At 39.0% G+C, this 27,348-nt stretch overlaps 1 long non-coding RNA gene across 2 annotated transcripts in view; it reads right to left on the reverse strand.

Moving 5' to 3' along the window:
• Window positions 1–3,188: 3,188 nt before the first annotated feature.
• LOC129620921 (uncharacterized) overlaps window positions 3,189–27,348 on the reverse strand; it is a 95,390-nt gene continuing 71,230 nt past the window's right edge. Inside the window, exons 3-4 of one of the 2 annotated variants that reach the window (XR_008698861.1) lie at window positions 14,636–14,796; window positions 3,189–3,310 (exon numbers count right to left, since the gene is read on the reverse strand). This is a non-coding gene — a long non-coding RNA (uncharacterized LOC129620921). Of the gene's footprint in view, window positions 3,311–8,648; window positions 8,863–14,635; window positions 14,797–27,348 lie in introns of those variants that run through there. The other variant, XR_008698860.1, reaches the window with a different exon arrangement.

Below are 27,348 nucleotides of genomic sequence, written 5' to 3' on the forward strand. Positions count from 1 at the left end.
TTAAGGAGTAAATGTATATTAAAATAAACACAAATATTTTAACCTGGGGTTAACTCGAATGGACATGGATTTTAGTGTGACACTTCAAAGAAATTTCGCTTTTGTAATGAGTTCCATTGGAGCTATGCTTCAGACCTCAGTGACGAGCAATCCCTCGTCCCTTCATTCTGGCTTTGGGCCTTCTCAAATGAAACACTTCCAGAAATGAGCCATCCTATTCATCCTACTCTTCCATCTTTTAATGTTTATTTATTTGGCTGCATCAGGTCTTAGTTGGGGCATTCGAGATCTTCACTGTAGCCATGCACTCTCTGTGGTGCAGAGGGCTCAGTAGCTGTGGTGCTTAGGCTTAGTTGCTCCGCGGCATGTGGCATCTTGGTTCCCTGACCAGGAACTTCTGAAAACACCATCCTTACTTTGTGCTGAACCCACCGTAGTAGACAGTGAGTCTACACTGAGACAAGTGGTACTGAGTGGAATCCGTGCTGAACGTAGGGTGGGAACCCTGAGATTATTCTCCAGGCCTATCCCTTGGTTGCTGGATTTCAGGCACAAAGCTCCCTCTTGCCCCAAACTCACTATCCTCCTCTGTTAAATGGGGTTGATGGTATCTGCCTGCCTGAGCCTTCATGAGCATTAACTGAGACAGAGAGAGGAACTTTGCTTGTCAGTAGTCTTGTACCTGGGATTAAAGCAGTATTAGAATGCAGAATCAGCACCAATCATTTTTCTTTTATCTTTTTAATATTTATTGATTTGTCTGTACCAGATATTTAGTTGCGGCGTGCAGGATCTTGGTTGCCACCTATGGGATCTTTCAGTTGTGGCATGCAAGACCTAATTCCCTGACCAGGGATCAAATCCAGGCCCCTTGTGTTGGGAGCAGGAAGCCTTACCTGCTGGACCACCAGGGAAGCCCCTGAGCACCAATTTCTGATGGCAGGTACATCGTCATCATAAGGGCGTGTGGAAGGACTACATGTTATAAAACATCCCACCATGTGAAACAGAATTCGTGTCATTATTGAGCACTCGCTAACTGACTTAAGGTCAGGCACGGAGAATACTCTGTGGGAGTACAAGAGGACTCTGATCTAAGGAAATCCATGTCTAACTGAGATAAGTAGACAAATGTCACCAGTGTGGGACATGGGCAAGCAATAGCTAGACTGTGCAGGTAGACTGTCTGTCCAGACTCTATAATAAAAACAGGACTATCACTGTGAATGTTTATGTGTGTTTAGTATGTTCTAGCAGAGAAGGCAGTGGCACCCCGCTCCAGTACTCTTGCCTGGAAAATCCCATGGACGGAGGACCCTGGTAGGCTGCAGTCCATGGGGTTGCAAAGAGTCGGGCACGACTGAGCGACTTTACTTTCACTTTTCATTTTCATGCATTGGAGAAGGAAATGGCAACCCACTCCAGTGTTCTTGCCTGGAGAATCCCAGGGACAGAGGAGCCTAGTGGGCTGCCGTCTATGGGGTCGCACAGACTCGGACACGACTGAAGTGACTGAGCAGCAGCAGCAGCAGCATGTTCTAGGCATTATCCTAAGGACACTACCTGTAGTTATCCCCACTAAACCTTCTAACAAACCTCCAAAATGTATCTTCATTTATAATTAAAGAATCCAGGCTTAACCAGATGAGGAGGTTCCCCATGAGCCTGCAGTATTTGCACCAGATTTGTTTGACTTCAGAGCCTCTGAAAAGGCCTTCTCAGGGAGCTGTGACCATGCAGGGCAGGGGTGCATGAACATTGCCAAATAAGCCCAATTTTGTTCACTTTTATCCTCTGGGCACTAGGGCTCCTCAACCCCTCGTTGTGCCTCAGGTTCTTCATTTGCAAGAGAAAAAGGATTGACTTAGTTGATCTCAATTCTGAGACTCTGGATATACTTGTGAAAAGGGGAACTAGATAGATTGAACTTCAGTCTAAAAAGCTTGTGATAGGCTTTGAAAACGGGCATGATACAGCCCTAAACTAGGACTCGGTTATCTCTCAGGAGATGGTTCCTTTAATTTTGGAAAAATAGATGCACAATTCACCACTTCTTTGAAATAAATTTTGAACATATGTGTGTACATGTATGTACATATACATATATATTAATATGTAAAATATGTTTGTACATATACATATATATTCATATGTAAAATATAGGTATTTATATATATGTACCACATATATATAAACTATCTATGTATATGTATACAAACACTTATCATTATTATTGCAATCTTTATTAACTTGCTTGAATTTTAAGTTGACTCTCCCTCTCCTATACTCAAAGTTTAGAGCTCTGAGTATTGAGATATCTGAAAATCCTAGCTTTTATTCCTTTATTTGCCATCTTTAGAAGTTACTGCTGCTTGTTTTCTTAGCTATTTCATAGTTCCTAAACTTTGCTTAAAAGTATTTCTAATTCTTCACATTGAAAAGTGGATTGCAAATGAAGTTTAATACGGAATGTTTTGTACCAAGAAAACTAATGCCCCGTTTTCCCCCCTAATGAATGCCAAAATCATCACAGACTCAAGGCTCATGAATAATGTATATCATCCAATTAAGTACAAATGCTGTTCAGTTCTTGCAAGTGGTATGTGATACCAGTTCTGGCCTTAGAATGGGTACTGAGGGTAGAGATGGAAGAAGGGCTTGGGGAGCGTTGTGGTTGTGTGCCTGTGTGTCTGACAGCTAAGCCCCCACAATTTGTCATGCTCGTTACATCCTGAGAGCTAAACTTCCCATGCTCGAGTCCACAGAGAGGTGTTTTGTTTTTTGTTTTTTTTTTTTTCCTAACCATAAATAGAACTTATCTTAAAATTTTAAATCCTCAGGCTCTAATGGCCTGGGAGCTCTTGTCTGGTCATGTCCTCTGCTTGTGAAACCATCCACTCTGATTGGCCAGCAGACCCCTCTCCCCAAGCTGAACTGCTTCAGGTGGTCACCCTCTAGAGGCTGACCCTCCGAGGGAGGTGCTCCAGTGATTCTCTGGACCCAAAGAATACACTTCACTCTTTTGGCTCCTGATCAAGATGTCCTTCTTCACCAAGAGATTTTGGCAAACTTTTGAGGGTGCTGATTTGGGTGTTGGGTATGTGTTTGTTTATTTTTGTTTTAGCATTTATTTTTTGCACACAATACTGTGGTCAGGAGCGTGCTACTTCTCCAGGGAAGTTGTCTGCAATGCATCATTGAGGCGACAACTTAACGATTCACAGTGATCATTCTCTGTGGTCTGCCATGGAGACTCATGAAAGCATGAACTGGGTGTGTTCTTTATCTTCCACTACCAAAAACACAGAGCCTGAAGGACATGATATCAAATCAGTACTTTCAGACAGCCAGTAAAGGTGATTATATATCTGAACCTCAGTTTCCTCATCAGAAATAGAATATAGTAACTAACAAATGTTTTATCCGGGTGGGTGTATAGAGTAAAAGCATTGTTACCTATAAATCCTGAAGCCTTGTGCAAATGTTTGTAATTACCCTCTTCGCTATGAGTGTATAGACGTCCCCACTAGGACTTCATGACTGGACATGACAAATCTCCAGGACTTGGGCTTACCCAAGCCAGGTTAATGTTGTTCATAAAATATTCATCTATCAGGGTTTGCATTTGTAACATTTAGTTGTGCCAAATAACAGAGCCAGCCGGCAGTTTCTTAGAATTACACCGTCTAATAATGAATGCTGGAGACAGAATTTTTTTCAGCCTAAAATCTCTTCTTATAACTCAGGGTTGATGAGTGCTGCCCTACATTTCTCGATGGATCCAATTTAACACCAGACGAAGCAGTGACTCAGACTAACTTAAATATCTCAAGACGAGTTTCACCTTTTCCTCTGAGGCCGTATCAGTTCAATTGCATAAGTGCAAATTTATTGAAAGTGGTTTGGTGCTTAGCTTTTCTCTATTGGCAGTAATGGAGTTTAAATTTATAGCAGGCTGATGAATTTCAGATAAGAGAACCATTACCTTACAACAACATTAAGGAAAAATATATAACTCCAATTGCTGAACCTCAAATGCGTATTGTTTGAATGAGGGGAGATGGATGAGGTAGGCTGACATTTGCAAATGCAATTCCTTTCCATCCTCGTGGTACTAGCCCAGGAGTTTGAAAGCATGGCATATTCCAGAAAGGGCTCGGGATAGTTATGCATTACAAGTGCATTATAACAAAATAGCAGAAGCAGGACATGATCTAGAGGTGAGGGATTTTTCCTTCTCCTAATTAATATAATTGGAGGTGTCTTTTGGCAATGGACCAACGCTGTCGTAGGGCTTGGGTGATTCGTTTGGTACTTGTGACATCGTCTCCCATGTGTTATTTTCCTTTTATACTTGCTTTGTCTTCCCACAGGGTGGAACTCTGGCATTATATAGACAAAAATGAAGGATGCAGTACATGTGTGAGGGCCAAAGAGGCCTGGGCGTCTCCATTTTCTTGAGACTTCCAATATATGGGGGAAGGGGAGAGGAATGCAACTGAAACAGCTTTATAAAAATTATATGTGTTATTTTTATATGCTGTATTTTTAAATGTTTATGCTGAGTAAATGAATTCTTTACCTTTAAAAATTTAATATTATTTGCTACATTAAGATTATCACAGAATTGATAAAATGGGGGTTATAGACAATATTCTCACACAATGGAACACAAATTTCGGGTTGTGTGATGTACTTTATCTCTTCCCCATTTCTGTCATACATCTTAGAGATTGTGTGAATGACATCATTTAGAGATAGTCTCTTCTTAAAATAATTTATTTTGGTTGTAGTTGATTTACAGTGTTTCAGGCGAACAGTGTGACTCAGTCATACATACCTATGTATATCTATTATATGTCGGTTTCCAGTACAGTTATTACAAGACACCAACTATAGTCTCCTGTGCCGTACAGTAAGCCCTTGTTTGTTTATTTTACATAGTAATGCGTATCTATTAATCCCAAATTCCTAATTTATCTCTTTGTCCCTTTCCCCTTTAGTAACCATAAGTTTAATTTCTAAGTCGGTGAGTCTGTTTCTGCTTTGTAAACAAGTTCATTTGTATCTTTTTTTGAGATTACACATATAAGTGATATCATATGATACATCTTTGTCTGACTTACTCCACTTTGTATGAATATAAAGTCTTAACATGAGATGCTTTGTGAGTTTGTGTGTCAAATAACCCTTTTTGCCTTTCCATTTCCACCCCATTCCTCTATAGACCATAGCTTTCCAAAAAATTTCATTCTTGGGCAAGTTACTTACTTTTCTGGCTCTTGTTCTCATTCATAAAATGTATGTGTGTCTGAGGCAGGGGTAAAGGTATGGGGGTCCCCAGCACCACCACAATCCAAGGGGAGACCCCAAATTTCCCCAGGGTGAGAAGCATTTTCCCAGCTTTTAGAGAGAAGGTCACTTCAGTCCCCAGGGAAACCCCACTTGGGATGATTTCTCTGTGCTCCTCTCTCAGTCCAAGGCCCCTCCTTTGCAGTCTATGCTATCCATGGGGAACCAGCCACTACAAATGCCCCAACCCTTCTGAGAAGGGGGTGGCTGAGGAAGGAGCCATGAAAAGTGTCATTTTATTTATTTTATTGACGTTTAGTTGATTTAGAGTGTTATTTTCATGTGTCCAGCAAAGTGATTCAGATAGGTAGATAGACAATTCTTTATCCAATTCTTTCCCCTACAGATTATTACCAGATCTTGAGTGTAGTTCCTTGTGCTATACAGGAAGTCCTTATTGATTATCTATTTTATATAGTGTTTATATTTTAATTCCAGAGTCCTAATTAATCCTTCCCCACCCTCACCATTTCCCCTTTGGTAACCATAAGCTTGTTTTCTATGTCTATGAGTCTATTTCTGATTTGTAAATGAGTTCATTTGTATCATATTTTTAGATTTTGCATAAAAACGATATCATCTGACATTTGTCTTTGGCTTACTTAAATTAGTACAATAATCTCTAGGTCCATCCATGTTGCTACAGATGGCATTATTTCATTTTTATGGCTGAGTAATGTTCAGTTGTATATGTGTAGCACATCTTTTTTATGCGTTCATCTACGATGGACACTGAGGTTGCATCCATATCTTGGCTGTTGTAAATAGCGCTGCAGTGAACACTGAGGTGCATGTATCTTTTGGAATTATGGTTTTCTCCAGATAGATGGCCTAGCAGTAGGACTGCAGGATTATTTATGGTAGTTCTATTTTTAGTTTTTAAGAAGCCTCTGTACTGTTCTCCATAGTTGCTGTACCAATTTATATTCCCACCAACAGTGTAGGAACGCCCCCCTTTCTCCACACTCTCCAGCATTTATTATTTGCAGACTTTTGATGATGGCCATTTAGAGTATTGTAAGGTGGTTGGTACCTGTTTAGTTTTGATTTGCACTTCTCTAATAATTAGCAGTCTTGAGTATTTTTTTCATGTGCCTGTGGGCCTTCTGTATGTCTTCTTGGAGAAATGTCTATTTAGATCTTCTGCCCATTTTTTTATTGGATTTTTTTTTTTTTAATATACTGAGCTGTATGAGCTGTTTGTTTGTATATTTTGGGAATTAATCCTTTGTTGGTTGCATCATTTGCAAATATTTTCTTCCATTTCATAGATCGTCGTATTATTTCGTTGATGGTTTTCTTTGCTGTGCAAAAGCTTTTAAGTTTCATTAGGTCCCATTTGTTTCCATCAACAAATATTTAGGTTGCTTCCAAGTCTTGGCTATTGTAAATAGTGCTGCAGTGAAACTAGGTACATGTATCTTTTTGAATTATACTTTTCTCCTGCGTCATTTTAGACACCATTCCTCTGACCATTGTCCCAGCACTGTGGGCAGGGAATGGAAGGTCTACACAGTCAGTGTCTTTCCTGTTTGGCTTGTAATCTCTGTCCTATGATACCAGAGTCAGCCCAGCAGTTAAAACACAGCTCTCTTTAAGAGAGACTCTTCAGTTTTCTATAAATAATACCAGAGGGATTTGTGTAGAATGAGACATTCATTTTGTAGTTATTCACACAGCACATTTGAAAGAAAGGGAACTGAATTCAGTTGGCTGGTGGTTTATTATGAAAAGAACTGGCTATTTGAACTCAGAAAAGTTTGAATGAAATTAAATAATCAAACACATGATGTTTTGCCAGCAGTTTTTTCAGCCAAGAAATAATAGCTTTTGGTGTGGCCCAATCTTGGAAAGGTTGATACTGTCGTTCTAGGCCAGAGCAACTGACTCTGGTCCCTTGTTATAAAAGCCCGTTAGAAAACACCCAGACTAATGTGGCCTTGGGGGGAAAATTATATTTCAAGGGCAAATTGCAGAGCAGTGTCCATAGCTGATCCAAGAACATCGATTATAATTTTAATATGGAGCCTTTGAGGATCTCACAGTAATCCCAAATTGATTTTTTTTTTTCTAACATAAGGACAATGGCACATCAAAATCATAAAACTAAAAGTGACCGCAACTACCAAAGTACATTTTAATTCACAAACATAACTTTGAAAATAAGAGATTATTTAGTTCAGTTTTCTAATTTTATGGATAAAGAGAAATGACCTATAGAAATGACCCTCGTGCCTTCCCTGGGGTAGAGATTCTAGTCCTATCTCCTCTTTGTAGTGTCTTGCCTGATAGAAATTGACATCATGGAGCTTCATGAATTAGGAAGGACAAATTACTTTTTTTGATCCTATTTTAATTTTTCTCAAAACTCATAAAATATCATTAGAGTGCTTTTTAATTTTTTCTGAAAAGCAGGAAATCGTGATTGATAAATAGTTTAATGTGAACCTGATGGCTTGATTAATTAATCACCAAGCTGAGGAACCACTACAATTCATATGTCAATTCAGACTATTTTCGGGAAATGATTTGAATCAATTGCTAATGAAATTGAGAAATTTAGGAGCCACTTTCTGACTTCCAAATGACAGGGCTCATATTTAACTCAAGAGATGTGACAGTTAATGACAACATAAAAAGTGCCATGAATTATTTTCCAGATCATGGGAAAATTACAGCATCTCCCCATTGAAACAGCTCGCAGCTCATCAGCATGAAAATAAACAGCCTTAATCACATGCTAAGACATCTTTGATGCTGTTTAAAATCTAGGTTCTTTTTGAAATAAACAAAGACCATAATCCTCAGGAATAATTGTAATATTTCATAACCTCTTCCTTAATACAGAGTGATAGATGAACCTAGTCTAACTGATATTACTCCTGAAACCTTACAGAAAAAAAAACAGTATGGATCATTGTAATTAAGAAATCTAATTACTTTAAATCCTTATACTAGATAGAGGTTAATTTCTCTTCCCTACTTTAATTCATAGGCTGAAGTTTCCAACCCTGTTTATGTATAAAAGGGCTTGCTTTGTAGATCTTTCCATAACTTTTCACTTCTAGGCAGACACTTTAATGAACTTAACATTACATCGAGATATAACAAGACAGTTGTTGGGTGTTAATGAAATATCAATGGCAATGGGAAAATGCACTGATCAATATTTAATCTAATTAAGGTGTATACAAGGCAATATTATGTAATTAACTCAAAAGAGCATAAGTGATACATGCATGTTTAAATTTTTATTAATATATTTGTTAAGAATTTTTACATCATGCTGTTTTATGGGCTTACTTGAGAGATATAAAATTAAAATGTTTGTCAAGATGCTACTGGAGCAAGTATTAAATGTGGCTCTTAATCATCTTAACAGTCTTTAAGGTTCCCGTGCTGTTCTGATAGTCTCACTAAGGATGAAAGATGAATTTTCCAACAAACAAGAGTCCATATATAAAACCTTTCTGGAATGGTCTTTTAATTTTTTTCTTCTAGGTTCTCATGCTGCTTTGCAAAGAGAATGTACAACAGGATTTGTACAGGTAAGAAAATTTGAAATATGTTTACTATTTTTAAGAACATTCTTTAAAGAGCTACATGTTGCCGGGGAGAAAATATATGGAACTGTAAATATCATTGAGTTACTCTACATGTATCTTTTGGGATTTTAATACCACAGCTTCACAAATTCCTATAGAATTGCAATTTGGGGGCTTGCATTTTGGTGGGATGGTGATTATGTATCTCATACAAAGACCAGAATAGACTGTTATGATTTTCTACTTTCCAAATATACAAAGCTGCAATATGGGAAAACACTTAAATGTGATCTTGAAGCAAATCCAGAAACAGGCCATTGTGCATAGACATTAACATGGATGGTGCTGTGGGATCTACATTTGTGCTAAGTAAGAATAAGTTCAAGGTTACAAAGTCTAAGCTCCTTGTTAGGTCATTTTGCTCAGAAAGTTTGTAGTGTCTCATGGTTCTCTAAACCCCGCAGGCCAATCTAGCTCTTGAACCAGAGAACCATCTACTTGCTGCTGCTGCTAAGTCGCTTCAGTCATGTCCAACTCTGTGCGACCCCACAGACGGCAGCCCACCAGGCTCCGCCATCCCTGGGATTCTCCAGGCAAGAACACTGGAGTGGGTTGCCATTTCCTTCTCCAATGCATGAAAGTGAAAAGTGAAAGTGAAGTTGCTCAGTCGTGTCCGACCTTCGCGACCCCTCAGACTGCAGCCTTCCAGGCTCCTCTGTCTTTTCCAGGCAAGAGTACTGGAGTGGGGTGCCATTGCCTTCTCTGACCATCTACTTAAATGTACTCATTTCCTGTGCAGATATTCATAGATGTGGTTAGAGACTCTTTGATTGCTGTAGCTGCTGGAATACCAAAACTATAGGAGAATTTTTATCCAAATAAATATATAAAGACTGACTGTGGTTGCACAGTGATCTTATTCTAAAAGCTTTCATGCTTCCCTCCATCCTACCATTGTATTGTGGAAAGAATATTGGCGTCACTGGGACAATTTATTGTTCTCATACATTCCTGGTATGTATATCTTGCCTAAATGTTGGGATGGCATTTCTGTTTTTATCTCTGTGCATGAGGGAGTGAGGGATAAGTCATACCTTATGACTCCCCATCTCTCCTGTGAGCGATGATAACAACAGGGTGAGTCATCATATATTATACACACAGCTTATTTTTCTTCCTCTTTCTTGAGAAGGGCTGCAAATGCTGAAGATGACAGTTAAGGAAGATGAAAACTCCATAAAAGGTATGGGATAAAGATGTTCCAAATAGAAGTAAGCTTTTAAATACTTGTGTGCGACTGTGTTGGTAATGAAGCCACTGATAGGTGTGTGGCAAGCTAACAAGAATGGCTGAAAAGGATTGCCTTCACCTCTGGGCTTTTTTCACTGTAGTTAGAATCATCTCGAGTCCACAATTCCTGTTGTGTTACAAATCTTTTATAGCTAGACAGTTTTTAGGCCTAAGCAACTCTTAAGGTAAGCAAGGGAAAGATTCACAACGTCCTTCCTTGTGCAGGCTCATGTCTGAGCCCATCATGGTGAGGCAGGACAACCCATCTTGGAGTTTGTGAGGGAGCGGGAGAACTGGCCAACCCAGATAATCAAAACCTCCCCTACCTCATACTGTCCCTAGAAGGAAATGTGCAAATGAGAATTCTGGCATTTGATTACCCTTTTCATATCAAAACTGAAATTTTAAAGGTTCTTTGCCTGTAAAGGAACAATTGATCCTTCATCTTAAGGAAAAGGAAACAAACCAGCAAAGAACACAGTTAAACTCTTTGGAAGAGTTTTTTAACAGAGTCATATCTGAATTTGATCTAATAAAATTATTCCAAGTGGTCTATTACCCTCAACTCTTAATTTGCAAAGAGAAATGGTTCTTTAATTCCTCTGTCACTTCTGGGCCTTTCTTTTTTATCAGCTTTGTTGAGAACTTTACATACCAAAACTTAATTGGTATGTAAAATCCCAAAAGATATATGTAGAGAACTTTAAAAGATATATGTTGAGAACTTTACATACCAAAAAGAAAAAAAAATCACAAATTTTCAACGTACAACTTTATGAGTTTGGCAAATATGTAGTCATTTAATAACAGCAGTCAAGATACAGAATAATTCAAGTTTTGTCCTGCTCCTTTGCAGTCAATACCCTTCCATGACAGTTAGAGGCAACCACTGATACTATTTCTGTAATTTTGCCTTTACTAGAATTTTATTCTTATGGAATCATAAGATTGTCTTTTGTGTTAGGCTTCCTTTACTTAGCACAATGCTTTTGAGATTCATCATGCAGCTGGTTATTTATTTCAATAGTATGCTTTCATACTGGTGAATAGAACTCTTTGAATGGATATGCCATAATGTTTAATTCACTGATTACTATGTTTTTGGTTTAGTTTTTAGCTGTGAAGACTAAGACCCATATGAACATCTGAGTACAAATCTTTCAACAGCCCTATGTTATCATTTGCCTTGAATAAATAGAAGTGGAAATGCTGGATCAAATGGTAACTGTGCATGCATGCTTAGTCATGTCCAACTCTTTGCGACCCTATGGACTGTAGCCCACCAGGCTCCTCTGTCCATGGGATTCTCCAAGGAAGAATACTGGAGTGGGTTGCATGCCCTCCTCCAGGGGATCTTTCCAACATAGGGATCGAACCCACGTCTCTTGCGGCTCATGCATTGGTCGGCAGATTCTTTACCGCTGAGCAGCCAGGGATACACAGAAGTGGGAATGGTAGATCGAATGGTAAAGGTAAGTGTGAATTCTTAGAGACTGCCAAGATGTTGCTTAAAGTGACTGTATAACTTTGTATTCACACCAGCAATGTATGAGAGATCTATTTCATACCTTCGCCGAGACTAAGGTTGGTGGTCTTTTTATATATACCACATCTTTCTTTTTCCATTCATTTGCCAATGGGCATTTGGCTTCTTTACATGCCTTGGCTATTGTAAGTAGTGCTACTAAGAACATTGAGATGCATGTATCTTTTTGAGTTTTCATCTTTTCTCGATGATTACAGGATCATACAGTAACTCTATTTTTAAGGTGCCCCATACTGTTTTCCATGGTAGCTGTACCAATTTACATTCCCAGTAACAGTTTAGGAGGTTTCCATTTCCTCCACACCTTCTCCAGCATTTATTATTTGTAGACTTTTTGAGATGACCATTCTGACTGGCACAAGGTAATCTGTAATCATAGCTTTGATTTGCATTCCTCTCATACAGTAAGCCCCCCACATAGAAACCGTGGAATTGTGACCTTTCAAAGATACAAATGTCCATTCGCATGCCCAGTCACATAAGTTAGTTCACCTGTCTGGCATACACTGCCAGAGGCATGCACCCCGTACGAGTGACTGTGCTTCTGTGAACTTTATAGTACTGTATGCAGTCGTACAGAGTCTTTATTTCAAGCCCAGATGTCTGGAAGCAAGCATCAAAGCAGTGGTGATGTAGCTGGTACTACTGTACTTTTCAAGGCACTTTGCTATAGGACTAGAAATGTCTCAGTTTTTGTTTTTTTATGTATTATTTGTGTAGAAAGTATTATAAACCTACTACATTACAGTTCCTATACAGCCGACCGTGTTAGTTGGCTTCCTAACTTCGTTGGACTTAAAAACATGCTCTCAGAATGGAACTTGTTCATATGTAGGGGCTTACTGTAATTAGCAATATTGAACATATTTTTCATGTGCCTATTGGCCTTCTGTCTTCTTTGGAAAAATGTCTATTTAGATCTTCCACCTATGTTTTGACTGGGTCACTTGTCTCTTTGAAATTGAGCTGTTTGAATATGCTGGAGTTAACCCCTTGTTGGTCACATTGTTTGCAAATATTTTTTCTCATCTTGTATGTTGTCTTTTCATTTTGTTGCTTCCCTTTGCTATACAAAAGCTTTTAAAAGTACCATTTATTTTTGCTTTTGTTTCCATTACTGTAGGAGAAGGGTTCAAAAAATATTGCTGTGATACACATTGTAGAGTGTTCTGCCTGTGTTTTCCTCTAGGGGTTTTATAGTATCCAGTCTTACATTTAGGCCTTTAATTCACTTTGAGTTTATTTTTGTGTATAGTGTTAGAGAATGTTCTAATTTTATTTTTTTACGTGTAGCTGTCCTGTTTTCCCAGCACCACTTTTTGAAGACACTTTTCTCCATTGTATAGCCTAGCCTCCTTTGTCATAGACCAGGTGACTTTTTCTGTCCTACTCCATTGACCTGTTTGATCACTGTGCTGCTGCTAAGTCGCTTCAGTCGTGTCCGACCCTGTGCGACCCCAGAGATGGCAGCCCACCAGGCTCTGCCGTCCCTGAGATTCTCCAGGCAAGAACACTGGAGTGGATTGCCATTGCCTTCTCCATTGTGTGAAAGTGAAAAGTCAAAGTCAAGTCGCTCAGTCACGTCCGACTCGTAGCGACCCCATGGACTGCAGCCCACCAGGCTCCTCCATCCATGGGATTTTCTAGGCAACAGTACTGGAGTGGCTTGCCATTGCCTTCTCCATTCATACTAATAGTACAGGCTGAAGTCAGGAAGCCCGATTCCTACAGCTGTGTTTCTTCTTCAAGATAGTTTTTTTTATAGAGATTGTACTGCGTCTGTAGATTGCCTTGGGTACTATGGTTATTTTAACAATATTTTTTCAATACAAGAATGTGGCGTATCTTTCCATACGTTTGTGTCTTCCATTTCTTTTCTTTTACTAGTCTCCTACAGGTTTCAAAGTATAGGTCTTTTGCTTCCTGAGCTAAGTTTATTTCTGGGTATTTTATTATGATTCATGCTTTTTGTGTTTGCTAAAAAAGCTTTGCTTAATTCAAGGCCACTAATGTTTCTTCATATTTTTAGTTAATAATTTTAGACCTATGATCCATGATGAGTTATGTATGGTGTGAAATTAGGGTTGAGGTTCATTTTCTTCAATATGAGGTCTAGTTGTTTCAGTACCATTTGTTGAAAAGGAAGGTCTTCCATCCACTGAATTTCCTTGGAATATTTATTCAAAATCAGTTAACCATATAGGTGCAATACTATTTCTGTAACTGTCTAGTCCATTAAACTGTATGCCTATCACACTGTTTTAATTACTGTAGCCTAATAGTAAGTCCTGCTAACTTGCTTCATACACTGATGATTTACACTTTCAAAATAGGCTTGACTATTCTAGACTTTGCATTTCCATAACTTTAGAATCAAATTGTCGATGTCTTTAAAAATCCTGCTGGGAATTTGATTGAGATTGCATTGAGGCTCTCATTTTGTAAAATTGGACACTAACATTTAGTCAATCTTTAGATGTGTGAACACTGTGTAAGTCTAATATTTTTCAGTTTTCAACATATTCATCTTTTATAGCTTGTCTTATATTTATCTGTAAAAATTTCATGTTGACATTGCAAATGGTACTTTTAATTAATCCAATTATTGATTGTTAGTATAAGATCCCCCCTGCACAAGCACAGGCGGCCGCAACGGCAGAGAACGAAAAGGCTGCCCACTCCAGGACTCTGGCCTGGAGAATTCCATCAACTGTATAGTCCATGGGGTTGCCAAGAGTCGGACACAACTGAGTGACTTTCACCTACAGTCTATAGAAATACAATCAGTTTTGTATATGAACATTGTGTCCTGCCATCTTACTAAAGTCCCTTGTCAGTTTGCATAGCTTCATGTTATGTGCAACAGGTCTTCGTTCCTTTTAAATCTGTTTGTTTTTCTTACCTTATTGCACTAGTTAAGATTTCCCGTGTGTGTGTTAGTCAGTCTGTCGTATCTAAATCTCTGTAACCCCATGGACTGTAGCCTTCCAGGATCCTTTGTCCATGGAACGCTCCAGGCAAGAATGCAAGAGCGGGTTGCCATTTTCTTCTCCATAAGATCGCCTACACAACATTAAACAGAGTTGGTGAGATCACATATCCTCATTTCCTATCATGGACATAAAGCGTTCACCCTTACGATGATGTCCGCTATAGTTTTTCATCAGGTTGAGGAATTTTCTTTCCTACTGAGAGAAATTGAAAAGAATGTAAATAATTGGAGAGGTATATTATATTCATGGACCTGGAAATGCTAAAAAAGACTTCGGAAAACTTTGAAAAGTCAGAGGGCTTATGCTATCTGACTTCAAGATTTGTTCTAAACCTACAGTAATTGAAATCTGTGATGTTAGAGTCAAGGTAGAGGGACAATGAAATAGAATAAAGAAACTAGAGATAGATATCTGATTAGCTTACCTTCAACATAGAAGGAAATATTATTTAATGGAGACTAAATAGCTGTTTCAACAAATGATGCTAAAAAAGTTAATATCAATATTCAAAAATGAAAAATATTCAATGTCATGTTTTACAATATTTTAAACAATAATAAATTGGACTTTATCCAAATTAAAGACTTCTGCTCTTTGAAAGACACTGTTAAGCTAATGAGAGAGGCCACAGATAGATAGGTAGAAAATATTTGCAATCACATATCTGATAAAGGACTGGTATCCAGAATATGTTAAAAAAAAAATAGCAAATACTTCACTATAAGAAATAAATAACCTAATTTTAAATATGGACAGATCATTTTGTGGATAGAAGTCCCAATATAATATGTAATAGCGGTTTTGGAGAAAGGAAGAGAATGAATGCAAAGCAATATTCCAAGTCATAACTGGTCATTACTAAGTAGTACATTGAAAGGGATGACAGAGCAAGACTAAAGCACACACAACAAGAGCACCAAAGCTGTATTGACATATCTTGTGTACACCTCAGGGCATTGTTAGCAAAGGGCAAATCTACTTGCTTGCACATCTTTGCCTCAGAACACGCTGCAAGAATTCAGGTTACCACAGGTTTCTCGTCAACAATATTGGACACGAGAAGACAGACAGTGAAACGCCTGTGAGCACAGATGGAAATACTTTGATCCTAGGAGTAGTGACCACAAAGACTATCAGGGAAGCGTGAGTTTCGTCTTAGGCTCTTTCTGAAAATCGCTACTTTTTGGAGGATAAAGTACATCATCAGGGAAGAAAGTTAATCCAGAAAGAAACAGGGGTATGTGTGAATATATAGTTGATGGAAGTGAGAACTACTCGTTGGTAGGTCTAAGTATTATGAAAAGAAAAATCTCCACAATATGAATTAATATTCTAGGCATTTTCCACATGGACATTGGTGGAGACAAGGGAAAAAAAGCAGGAAAATGAAAGCATGTAAAACTTTTACATTGGTCTGGAGGAAACAACAGTTACTAATTAACTGACTCCAGACTTTAAATGAAATAAAAACTATAATAATGAGTAACAGAATTACCTCACATAGAGAGTGCTCAGTTAATGATGTTGTACCATAATAACTTGGAAAAACGACTCCTTTTTTCCTTGGCATAGTGACTTATCACCTAAAAACACATTAAGTAAATGCTGTCTAAGATCTGATGTTTTCTAAGATGTTGTTATATTTTCAAGCAGAAACCTTCACCAATTTACTAGACACACTTTCTAGCCAGAGACTATCAATCATATGGAACAAATTTAAACTGCAGGCCATAGCTCAATGAACAACGTTTTTATTTGTGAATATATGCCAAATGAGTTCTTCTTCAGCTCTTTAGTCTGTGCACTTTTTTCAAATGTTTCAATGTGCTTCTGCTTCTAAGTCGCTTCAGTCGTGTCTGACTATTTGTGACCCCATGGACTGCAGCCCACCAGGCTCCTCCGTCCGTGGGATTTTCCAGGCAAGAGTACTGGAGTGGGGTGCCATTGCCTTCTCTTTCAATGTGCTTCTAGACCTACTATTATTTTGCCAAGATCGATGTTTCCTCCTCTTTGATTTTATTTGAGTCCAAAAATATAAACTCCAAAATGTTAAGTAAGAAAGAGGTGCAAAATAGTGAATACACCTTCCAAAGAGTGAGCTCTAACCTTCTCCACCAAACAGCACCTATTCTGAAATTTTCTCTTTGCTCCATGGAGAATGCAATAAATCTGTATTACATCAGGTATTTATTGGCTTTAAAATTATTATCTCACAAAGTTATTTACTTATTCAATGTACATAGTTATTATTTGTGAGATTATGTGGGGTCTTAATGGTGACTGCAGCCATGAAATCAAAAGACGCTTACTCCTTGGAAGGAAAGTTATGACCAACCTAGATAGCATATTCAAAAGCAGAGACATTACTTTGCCAACAAAGGTCCATCTAGTCAAGGCTATGGTTTTTCCTGTGGTCATGTATGGATGTGAGAGTTAGTTGGACTGTGAAGAAGCCTGAGCACCGAAGAATTGATGCTTTTGAACTGTGGTGTTGGAGAAGACTCTTGAGAGTCCCTTGGACTGCAAGGAGATCCAACCAGTCCATCCTAAAGGAGGTCAGCCCTGGGATTTCTTTGGAAGGACTGATGTTGAAGCTTAAACTCCAATACTTTGGCCACCTGATGTGAAGAGCTGACTCATTTGAAAAGACCCTGATGCTAGGAAAGATTGAGGGCAGGAGGAGAAGGGGACAACAGAGGATAAGATGGTTGGTTCGCATCACCGACTCAATGGACATGGGTTTGGGTGGACTCTGGGAGTTGGTGATGGACAGGGAGGCCTGGCGTGCTGCAATTCATGGGGTCACAAAGAGTCAGACACGACTGAGCTACTGAACTGAATACTGAAACCTTATCTCACATAGGGAAAGAGATTTTCTTCCCCTTGTAGTCCTCTCTAGGATTAGTATTTCATCTAAACAGGGGAAAAGAAACATGAACAGGGGACAGTTTCAAGGAAATATATCAGGAACTGGGTACAAAGAAGATGGGAGGAGCTATATGCCTTGAAAAGGAATAGAAACAGGGGTGAAGGCCACACTCTGAGACCAAGTTCCACCGAAAGACTTTCTTACCTTATCTGCACTCAGCCCCCACACCAACAATCAGTGTAGCAGAGAATTTACAACTGAAAATCTATAAAACATAGAGCTCTCTGAGAAATAGTGTAGCAAACCTTAAAGCCAAAAGAGGAAATAAATAATGACACTAGAGGAGTTTGGAATCTCTACCCCTTATAGCTACAGCAAACGTTAAAATACAGCCCAACTCATATGTAGATTACCATAAATCCTGCCCTCTAAAGGTGTATTTCCTGCAGTGACTATGGACACATGTCAACTTTGAATTTTTTATTAAAAGGCATACTAGAAAACTCACAGTTTTGGAAGACTTGGCAATCATAACCACATTCAGATATGTGAGTTAACAGATAATCATGGTTATTTGAAATGCCTTAATATGTTAACAAATAGCATGTAAGATCAAATGGGTAATGTCAGCAGAATTGTAGAAATTTCTAAAGTAAATGTTAGAAATCAAAACACAGTTAAAGAAGGCCTTCACGAGGCTCATAAATAGACTTACCCACAGTTAAGCAAAGAACTACTAAACTTGAAGATAGATCAATCAAGACAAAATTAAAACACAAACAGAAAAAAAAACAAAACAAAACCCTGAGAACTCTGTGTGTGTGTGTATAATTGCAACACCAGAAAGAATGGGGCAGAAGAAATGTTTGAAGTAATAATTGCTGAGATGCTACCAAAATTATTCCCAGACACCAAACCACAGATTGCAGAAGTTCGGAACACCAAGCAAGATAAGTACAAAAAACAACCACATCTAGACTTATTATTGATATGTTTAACCTATAGAAAAACCAAAGACAAGAGAAAATTCTGAAAGAAACTAATGAAAGAAGAAAACCTTCCCAATATAGGGAACAAGGCTACGAACACAGCAAACGTCTCATTGGAATCCACGCAAGCAAAAGCAGAATACTGCACGATATTCCAAGTGTTGACAGAAAATAACCAACATAGAATTCAATGTCTAGCAAAAGTATTTTGTAAAAGTAGACGAGAAATAGACTTTCTAAAACAAAACCATAGCAAGTTTGTTGCCAGCAGAACAGTCCAATTAAAAAACTAACAGAATTTCTTGAGACAGATGAAAATTTTCTGGATCAAAAATTTGGATCTACAGAAGTGTGTCAGAGAAGGAACAAAGGTAAAAATAAATATTTTTATTATTCTTCTTTCATCTAAAAGCAATCAAGTAGTAATGTATTGAGTAACTGTAACTTATGTGTAAGTGAAATATATTACAGAAATTTCACAAGGGATAGTTGGAGGAATTAATACTCTGTTATAAGGTCCCTGCACTATGCATGAAGTTGTATACTGTCATTTGAAAATTGATTTATATTGTTAATCTATATATTGTGAGCCCTAAGGAAATCACTAAAAGCATGTTAAAAGGAAATAAAAATGATATACCAAGGGGAGACAATTGAGAACAATTGAGAATCATAAATTATCAACTAAAAACCAAAGAAGAAAAACAAGAGGTAAAAAGAAGCAAAGAACAAATGTAATGTTTAAAAAACAGTTACAAAGATGGCAGAATTCAATCCAACTATATCAAAAGCCACTTATAAATGGACTAACAAATTAAAAGCCCAAGATTGTCAGACAAGAGAAAGAAACCTAATTATCTGTCATCTAGAAGAAAGACATTTTAAATATAAAGACTGCAGATAAAGGAAAGCAGTGGTAAGTGATATAAGATGCTTAACATCAAAATTAAGCTGGAGTAACTATATTAATTTCAGATAAAGTAGACTATCAGAGATAAAGAAAGATATTACATAATGACAGAGGGAAGTCAGTCCTCCAAGAGCACACCAAAAATTATAAACCTATTGGTACCTAACAAAAGAGCATCAAAATGCATGAGGCAATAATTAATAGAATAGAAAGGAGAATAGATTAGTCTGCTATTATATTTGCAGACTTCAACACAACTCTGTCAGTAATTGATAGATTAGGCAGGCCAAAAATCAGTAAAAACATAAGTGACCTGGACAGCACTATAAATCAATTTGATCAAATTGACATAAATAGAATACTCCATCAAAGAACAGGAGAATACTCATTTTTCTCAAGAACACATGAAATAGTCACCAAAATAGAATGATACACTAGGCCATGGCATACATCTTAACATTTTTAAAAGAATAGAAATCATGCGGAGTATGCCTTTAGATTTCCGCAGAATTAAACAAGAAGTCAGAACCAGAAAGATAGCTGGAAAACGCCCAACTATTTGGATATTAAACAGCACACTTCTAATTAATCACTAGGTCAAATAAGTTTCCAAGAAATTTTAAAATATGCTAAACTAAACAAAAATATAACATGAAAATGTTCTTTAGCAATTTATAGCATTAACTACTTATATTTAAAAAAGAGAAATTTACAGTTGATTTCTGAAACATCCACCTAAGAAAACTACAGTAAGAAGAACAAATTGAACCTAAAGCAAGCTGAGGAAATAAAGTATAAACACTAGAGGAGGAATCAACAAAAGTTAAAAGAGGAAAACACAAGAAAATGAATAAATCAAAGTGTTTATTTGAAAAGATTAATAAAAATTGATAAAAGGCTCTACACAGCCTACACCTGAAAAAGAAAAATGATGCAAATTACAAATATCAAGAATGAGAGAGAGATCATTACTACTAGTCTCAAGGACAGTAAAAGGATAAAAAGAAGTACTATGAACAACTATATGCCCCCAAATTTGATAAGAGATAAAATGATCTACAAAGGTCTGTCTAGTCAAGGCTATGGTTTTTCCAGTGGTCATGTATGGATGTGAGAGTTGGACTGTGAAGAAAGCTGAGTGCCAAAGAAGTGATGCTTTTGATCCATGGTGTTGCAGAAGACTCTTGAGAGTCCCTTGGACTGCAAGGAGATCCAACCAGTCCATTCTGAAGATCAGTCCGGGGTGTTCATTGGAAGGAATGATGCTAAAGCTGAAACTCCAGTACTTTGGCCACCTCATGAGAAGAGTTGACTCACTGGAAAAGACTCTGATGCTGGGAGGGATTGGGGGCAGGAGGAGAAGGGGAAAACAGAGGATGGGATGGCTGGATGGCATCACCAACTCGATGGACGTGAGTTTGAGTGAACTCCGGGAGTTGGTGATGGACAGGGAGGCCTGGTGTGCTGCGATTCATGGGGTCACAAAGAGTCGGACATGACTGAGTGACTGAACTGAACTGAAAATGATCTAATGTCTTAAATTATAAAAATTTCCATATCTCATTTGAGAAATAGATATTCTGAATAGTACAACATAACTATTAAAGAAGCAGAGTTCACTATTTACAAATTTCCAAAAATAAAATCACCAGGTCCAGGTAGTTTTACTGGTGAATTCTATTGAACTATTAAGGAAAAAATGATACCAATTCTCCACAGTATCTTTTAAAATGTTTTCTTCATGAGGAAACACATCCTAATTAGTTTTATGAGACCATAATTATCCCAAATAGAAACCTGGTAAAGACACTATAGCAAAGGAAACTACAGGCTGATATATCTCAGTTCAGTTCACTTGCTCAGTCGTGTCCGACTTTTTGCGACCCCATGGACTGAAGCATGCCAGGCTTCCCTGTCCATCAACAACTCCCAGAGCCTGCTCAAACACATCTCCATTTAGTCGGTGATGCCATCCAACCATCTCATTCTCTGCCGTCCCCTTCTCCTCCTGCCTTCAATCCTTCCCAGCATCAGGGTCTTTTCAAATGAGTCAGCTCTTCATGTCAGGTGGCCAAAGTATTGGAGTTTCAGCTTCAGCATCAGTCCTTCCAATGAATATTAAGGACTGATTTCATTTAGAATGGACTGCTTGGATCTCCTTGCAGTCCAAGGGATTCTCAAGAGTCTTCTCCAACACCACAGTTCAAAAGCTTCAGTTCTTTGGTGCTCAGCTTTCTTTATAGTCCAACTCTCACAGCCATACAGGGCCACTGGAAAAACCATAGCCTTGACTAGAAGGACCTTTGTTGGCAAAGTAATGTCTCTGCTTTTTAATAAACTGTCTATGTTGGTCATAACATTTCTTCCAAGGAGCAAGCATCTTTTAATTTCATGGCTGCAGTCACCATCTGCAGTGATTTTGGAGCCCCCCAAAATAAAGTCTGTCACCATTTCCACTGTTTCCCCATCTATTTGCCATATAGTGATGGGACTAGATGCCATGATCTTAGTTTTCTGAATGTTGAGCTTTAAGCCAACTTTTTCACTCTCCTCTTTCACTTTTATCAAGAGGCTCTTTAGTTCTTCATTTTCTGCCATAAGGGTGGTGTCATCTGCATATCTGATGTTATTGATATTTCTCCCAGCAATCTTGATTTTAGCTTGTGCTTCATCCGGTCCAGCATTTTACATGATGTACTCTGCATACAAGTTAAATAAGCAGGGTGACAATATACAACCTTGACGTACAATCCTTTCCTGATTTGGAACCAGTCTGTTGTTCCATGTTCAGTTCTAACTGTTGCTTCTTGACCTGAGTACAGATTTCTCAGGAGGCAGGTCAGGTGGTCTGGTATTCCCATCTCTTTAAGGATTTTCCACAGTCTGTAGTGATCCACACAGTCAAAGGCTTTGGCATAGTCAACAAAGCAGAAGTAGATGTTTTTCTGGAACTTTCTTGCTTTTTTGATGATCCAACAGATGTTGGCAATTTGATCTCAGGTTCCTCTGCCTTTTTCTAAATCCAGATTGAACATCTGGAAGTTCATGGTTCACATACTGTTGAAGCCTGGCTTGCAGAATCGTGAGTATTACTTTCCTAGCGTTTGAGATGAGTGCAATTGTGCAATAGTTTAAGCATTCTTTGGCATTGCCTTTCTTTGGGATTGGAATGAAAACTGACCTTTTCCAGTCCTGTGGCCACTGCTGAGTTTTCCAAATTTGCTGGCATATTGAGTGCAGCACTTTTACAGCATCATCTTTCAGGATTTGAAAGAGCTCAACTGGAATTCCTTCACCTCCAACTAGCTTTGTTTGTAGTGATGCTTCCTAAGGCTCACTTGACTTCACATTCTAGGATGTCTGACTCTAGGTGAGATAACCACACCATCGTGGTTATCTGGGTCATGAAGATCTTTTTTGTATAGTTCTGTGTATTCTTGCCACCTCTACTTAATATCTTTTGCTTCTGTTAGGCCCATACCATTTCTGTCCTTTATTGTGCCCATTTTGCATGAAAAATTCCCTTGGTACCTCTCTTTTTCTTGAAGAGATTTCTAGTCTTTCCCATTCTATTGTTTTCCTCTATTTCTTTGCACCGATCACTGAGGAAGGCTTTCTTATCTCTCCTTGGTATTCTTTGGAACTCTCCATTCAAATAGATATATCTTTCCTTTTCTCCTTTGCCTTTCACTTCTCTTCTTTTCTCAGCTATTTATAAGGCCTCCTCAGCAACCATTTTGCCTTTTTGCATTTCTTTTTCTTGAGGATGGTCTTGCTCACTGCCTCTTGTACAATGTCACGAACCTCTGAATATAGTTCTTCAGGTGCTCTATCAGATCTAATCTCTTGAATCTATTTGTCACTTCCACTGTATAATCATAAGGGATTTGATTTAGGTCATACATGGTCTAGTGGTTTTCCCTACTGCTGCTAAGCTGCTGCTAAGTCGCTTCAGTTGTGGCCAATTCTGTGCGACCCCATAGATGGCAGCCCAACAGGCTCTCCCATCCCTGGGATTCTCCAGGCAAGAACACTGGAGTGGGTGGCCATTTCCTTCTCCAATGCATGAAAGTGAAAAGTGAAAGTGAAGTCGCTCAGTCGTGTCCGACTCATAGTGACCCCATGGATTGCAGCCTACCAGGCTCCTCCATCCATGGGATTTGCCAGGCAAGAATATTGGAGTGGGGTGCCATCGCCTTCTCCAGTGGTTTTCCCTACTTTCTTCAATTTAAGTCTAAATTCAGCAATAAGGAGTTCATGATCTGGGTCACAGTCAGCTCCTGGCCTTGCTTTTGCTGACTGAACAGAGCTTCTCTATCTTTGGCTGCAAAGAATATAATCCATCTGATTTTGGTATTGACCATCAGGTGGTGTCCATGTGTAGCGTCTTTTCTTGTGTTGTTGGAAGAGGGTGTTTGCTATGACCAGTGCGTTCTCTCGGCAAAATTCATTAGCCTTGTTAGCCTGCTTTGTTTTGTACTCCAAGGCCAAATTTGACTGTTACTCCAGGTATCTCTTGACTTCCTACTTTTGCGTTCCAGTCCCCTATAATGAAAAGGACATCTTTTTTGGGTGTTAGTCCTAGAAGGTCTTGTAGGTCTTCATAGAACAATTCAACTTCAGCTTCTTCAACATTAGTGATTGGAGCATAGACTTGGATTACTGTGATATTGATTGGTTTGCCTTGGAAACGAACAGAGATCTTTCTGCTGTTTTTGAGATTGCAGTACTGCAATTGGACTCTTTTGTTGACTATGATGGCTACTCCATTTCTTCTAAGGGATTCTTGCCCACAGTAGCAGATATAATGGTCATCTGAGTTAAATTCACCCATTCCAGTCTATTTTAGTTCACTGATTCCTAGAAAGTCAATGTTCACTCTTGCCATCTCCTGTTTGACCACTTCCAATTTGCCTTGATTCATGGACCTAACATGCCAGGTTCCTATGCAATATTGCTCTTGTAGCATCAGAGTTTACTTCCATCACTAGTCACATCCACAACGGGGTGTTGTTTTTGCTTTGGCTCCATCTCTTCCTTCTTTCTGGAGTTATTTCTCCACTGATCTCTGGTAGCATATTGGGCACCTACCAACCTGAGGATTTCATCTTTCAGTGTACTATCTTTTTCCCTTTCATACTGTTCATGGGGTTCTCAAGGCGAGAATACTATAGTGGCTTGCCATTCCCTACTCCAGTGGACCACATTTTAATAGAACTCTCCACCATGACCCATCTGTCTTGGGTTGCCTTACACCACCATGGCTCACAGTTTCATTGTGTCAGACAAGGCTGTGGTCCATGTGATCAGATTGGTTAGTTTTCTGTGATTGTTGTTTTCAGTCTGTCTGCCCTCTGTTGGAGAAGGATAAGAGGTTTATGGAAGCTTCCTGATGGGAGAGACTGACTGAGGGGGAAACTGGGTCTTGTGCTGATGGGCGGGGCCATGCTCCATAAATTTTTAATCCAATTTTCTGTTGGAGAAGGAAAGGGCAACCCACTCCAGTACTCTTGCCTGGAGAATTCTGTGGCTGGAGGGACCTCGTAGGCTATATAGTCCATGGGGTCGCAGGGAGTCAGGCAGGATTGAGTGACTTCACTTTCACTTTCTGTTGAAGGGCGGGGCTCATGCCAAACTACAGTGGAGGTAATGAAGATAAGGGCGACCTCCTTCCAAAGGTCTCATGCATGCCCTGCTACACTCAGCGCCCCCAGCCCTGCAGCAGGCCACCATCGACCACACCTCTGCCAGAGACTCCTGGACACTCACAGGCAAGTCTGGGTTGGTCTCTTGTGGGGTCAGTGCTCCTTTCTCCTGGGTTCTGGTAATCACAGGGTTCTTTGTCCCCTCACAGAGTCTGTTTTCCAATCCTGTATAAGTTCTGGCAGCTCTATGGTGGGTTAATGGTGACCTCCTCCAAGAGGGCTTATGGCAGACCTAGGTCTGCTGCACCCAGAGCCCCTGCCCCCGCAGCAGCCCACTGCTCACCTGTGCCTCCTCAGGAGACACCCAAACACAGTTCTGTCTCAGTCTCTGTGGGGTCTCTGGGTCCTGGTGCATACAAAGTATGTTTGAGCCCTCTGAGCATCTCTGGTGACTATGGGGTTTGATTATAAATGTGATTTTGCCCCTCCTACCATCTTATTGGGGCTTCTCCTTTGCCCTTGGATGCGGGATATCTCCTCAAAGTCACTCCAGCACTGCGTAGCCACCACTCCAGTGCTTCAACCTGAGCCCCATGCAAATATCTCAAACATAGATAAAAGATTTTAATAAAATATGAGTAAATTGACTCTAGTAACATACAAAAAGCTTAATAAAGCACTATTGAGCAGGGTTCATTCTGGGGAGTCAAGGATAATTTGATATCATTGAACAAATGAAATTCACTATGTTAACAGACTGAATGAGAAAAATGATATTCTCATATCAACAAATACAGACATTTAACAAAATCAGCACCCATTTAGGATTTTTAGAAACTAGGATAAAGGGAATTTCCTTAACCAATGAAGTATATATTAAAGAGCCCCTATGCTGCTGCTGCTAAGTCGCTTCAGTCGTGTCCGACTCTGTGTGACCCAAAGAGCCCCTATAGCTAACACTATAAGATACAGAATACTTTCTTGCTAAAAGTTTTGGACCAAAAAAATGATGCCCTTTGTTACTACATATGTTGAATGTTATAAAAGAGATCCCAGGTAGTACAATAAGAGGGGGGAAAAAGTTATAGAGCTTGTAAAGAAATTAAACTATTCTTATTCACAGTTCACATGTCTATGTAGAAACTCATAAAAAACAAACCCTTGAAATTAAGAGTTTACAGGATACAAGGCCAGTATGCAAAAGTCAATTACTTTCCTTTAAATAAGCAAAGAGCCAATTCATTGGAAAAGACCCTAATGCTGGGAAAGATTGAGGGCAAGAGAAGCAGTGACAGAGAATGAGATGGTGGGATGGCATCACTGACTCCATGGACATGACTTTGAGAAAACTCAGGGAGATAGTAAAGGACAGAGAAGCCTGGCATACTGCAGTTCTTGGAGTCACAAAGAGTCAGACACGACTTAGTGACTGAACAACAACAACAACATAAGCAAAGAAACAACAAATTAAAAAAAATTTTTAAACACCATGTAAATAAAAAAATATGTACAGGATCTATATGTAGAAAACTATAACACACTGATAAGATAAATCACAAAAGATCTAGATAAATGAATAAATATTCTATATTCATACATTAGAAGTTTCATAATTGTCAGTTCTTTCCAGCTTGTTCTACAGAGTTAATACAATTCCAAAGTCCCGGCAGCTTTTTTGGTAATTAACTCTAAAATTTATAGGGACAATCAAAAGACCCAGAATAGTTCCAAAATACTGAATCAAGAAGAACAAAGTTGCAGTGATCACATACTAAACTTCAAGACATAATAGGAGGAAGAGACAAAATGTCAGAGTAGAAGGACTTGAGCTCACCTCCTCTTACGAAAACATCAAAATCACACCTAATTGCTGAACAATCATCAACAAAAATGACTCGAGTCTACCAACAAGGATGTTCTACATCCAAAGAAGCCACAGCAAGGTGGTGGGAAAGGTGCTCTCTCGATAGACTCAAATCCCACACCAGGGTGGGTGACCCACAAACTGAAAAATAATTACGTCACAGAGTTTCTCCAACAGGAGGAAGTTTTGCACCCCATGCCAGGCTCCCCAGCCTGATGTTCAGGCATGGGGAGGAGGAGCCCTCAGAGTATTAGCCTTTAAAAGCCACTGGGGCTTGAGTACAGGAGCTGCACAGGGCTGGGGTAAACAGGGAGTCAACTCTTAGAAAATGCACAAGGTTTCACA

Source organism: Bubalus kerabau, chromosome 1 (genome assembly GCF_029407905.1).
Source record: "Bubalus kerabau isolate K-KA32 ecotype Philippines breed swamp buffalo chromosome 1, PCC_UOA_SB_1v2, whole genome shotgun sequence".
Classification (NCBI taxonomy): domain Eukaryota; kingdom Metazoa; phylum Chordata; class Mammalia; order Artiodactyla; family Bovidae; genus Bubalus; species Bubalus kerabau.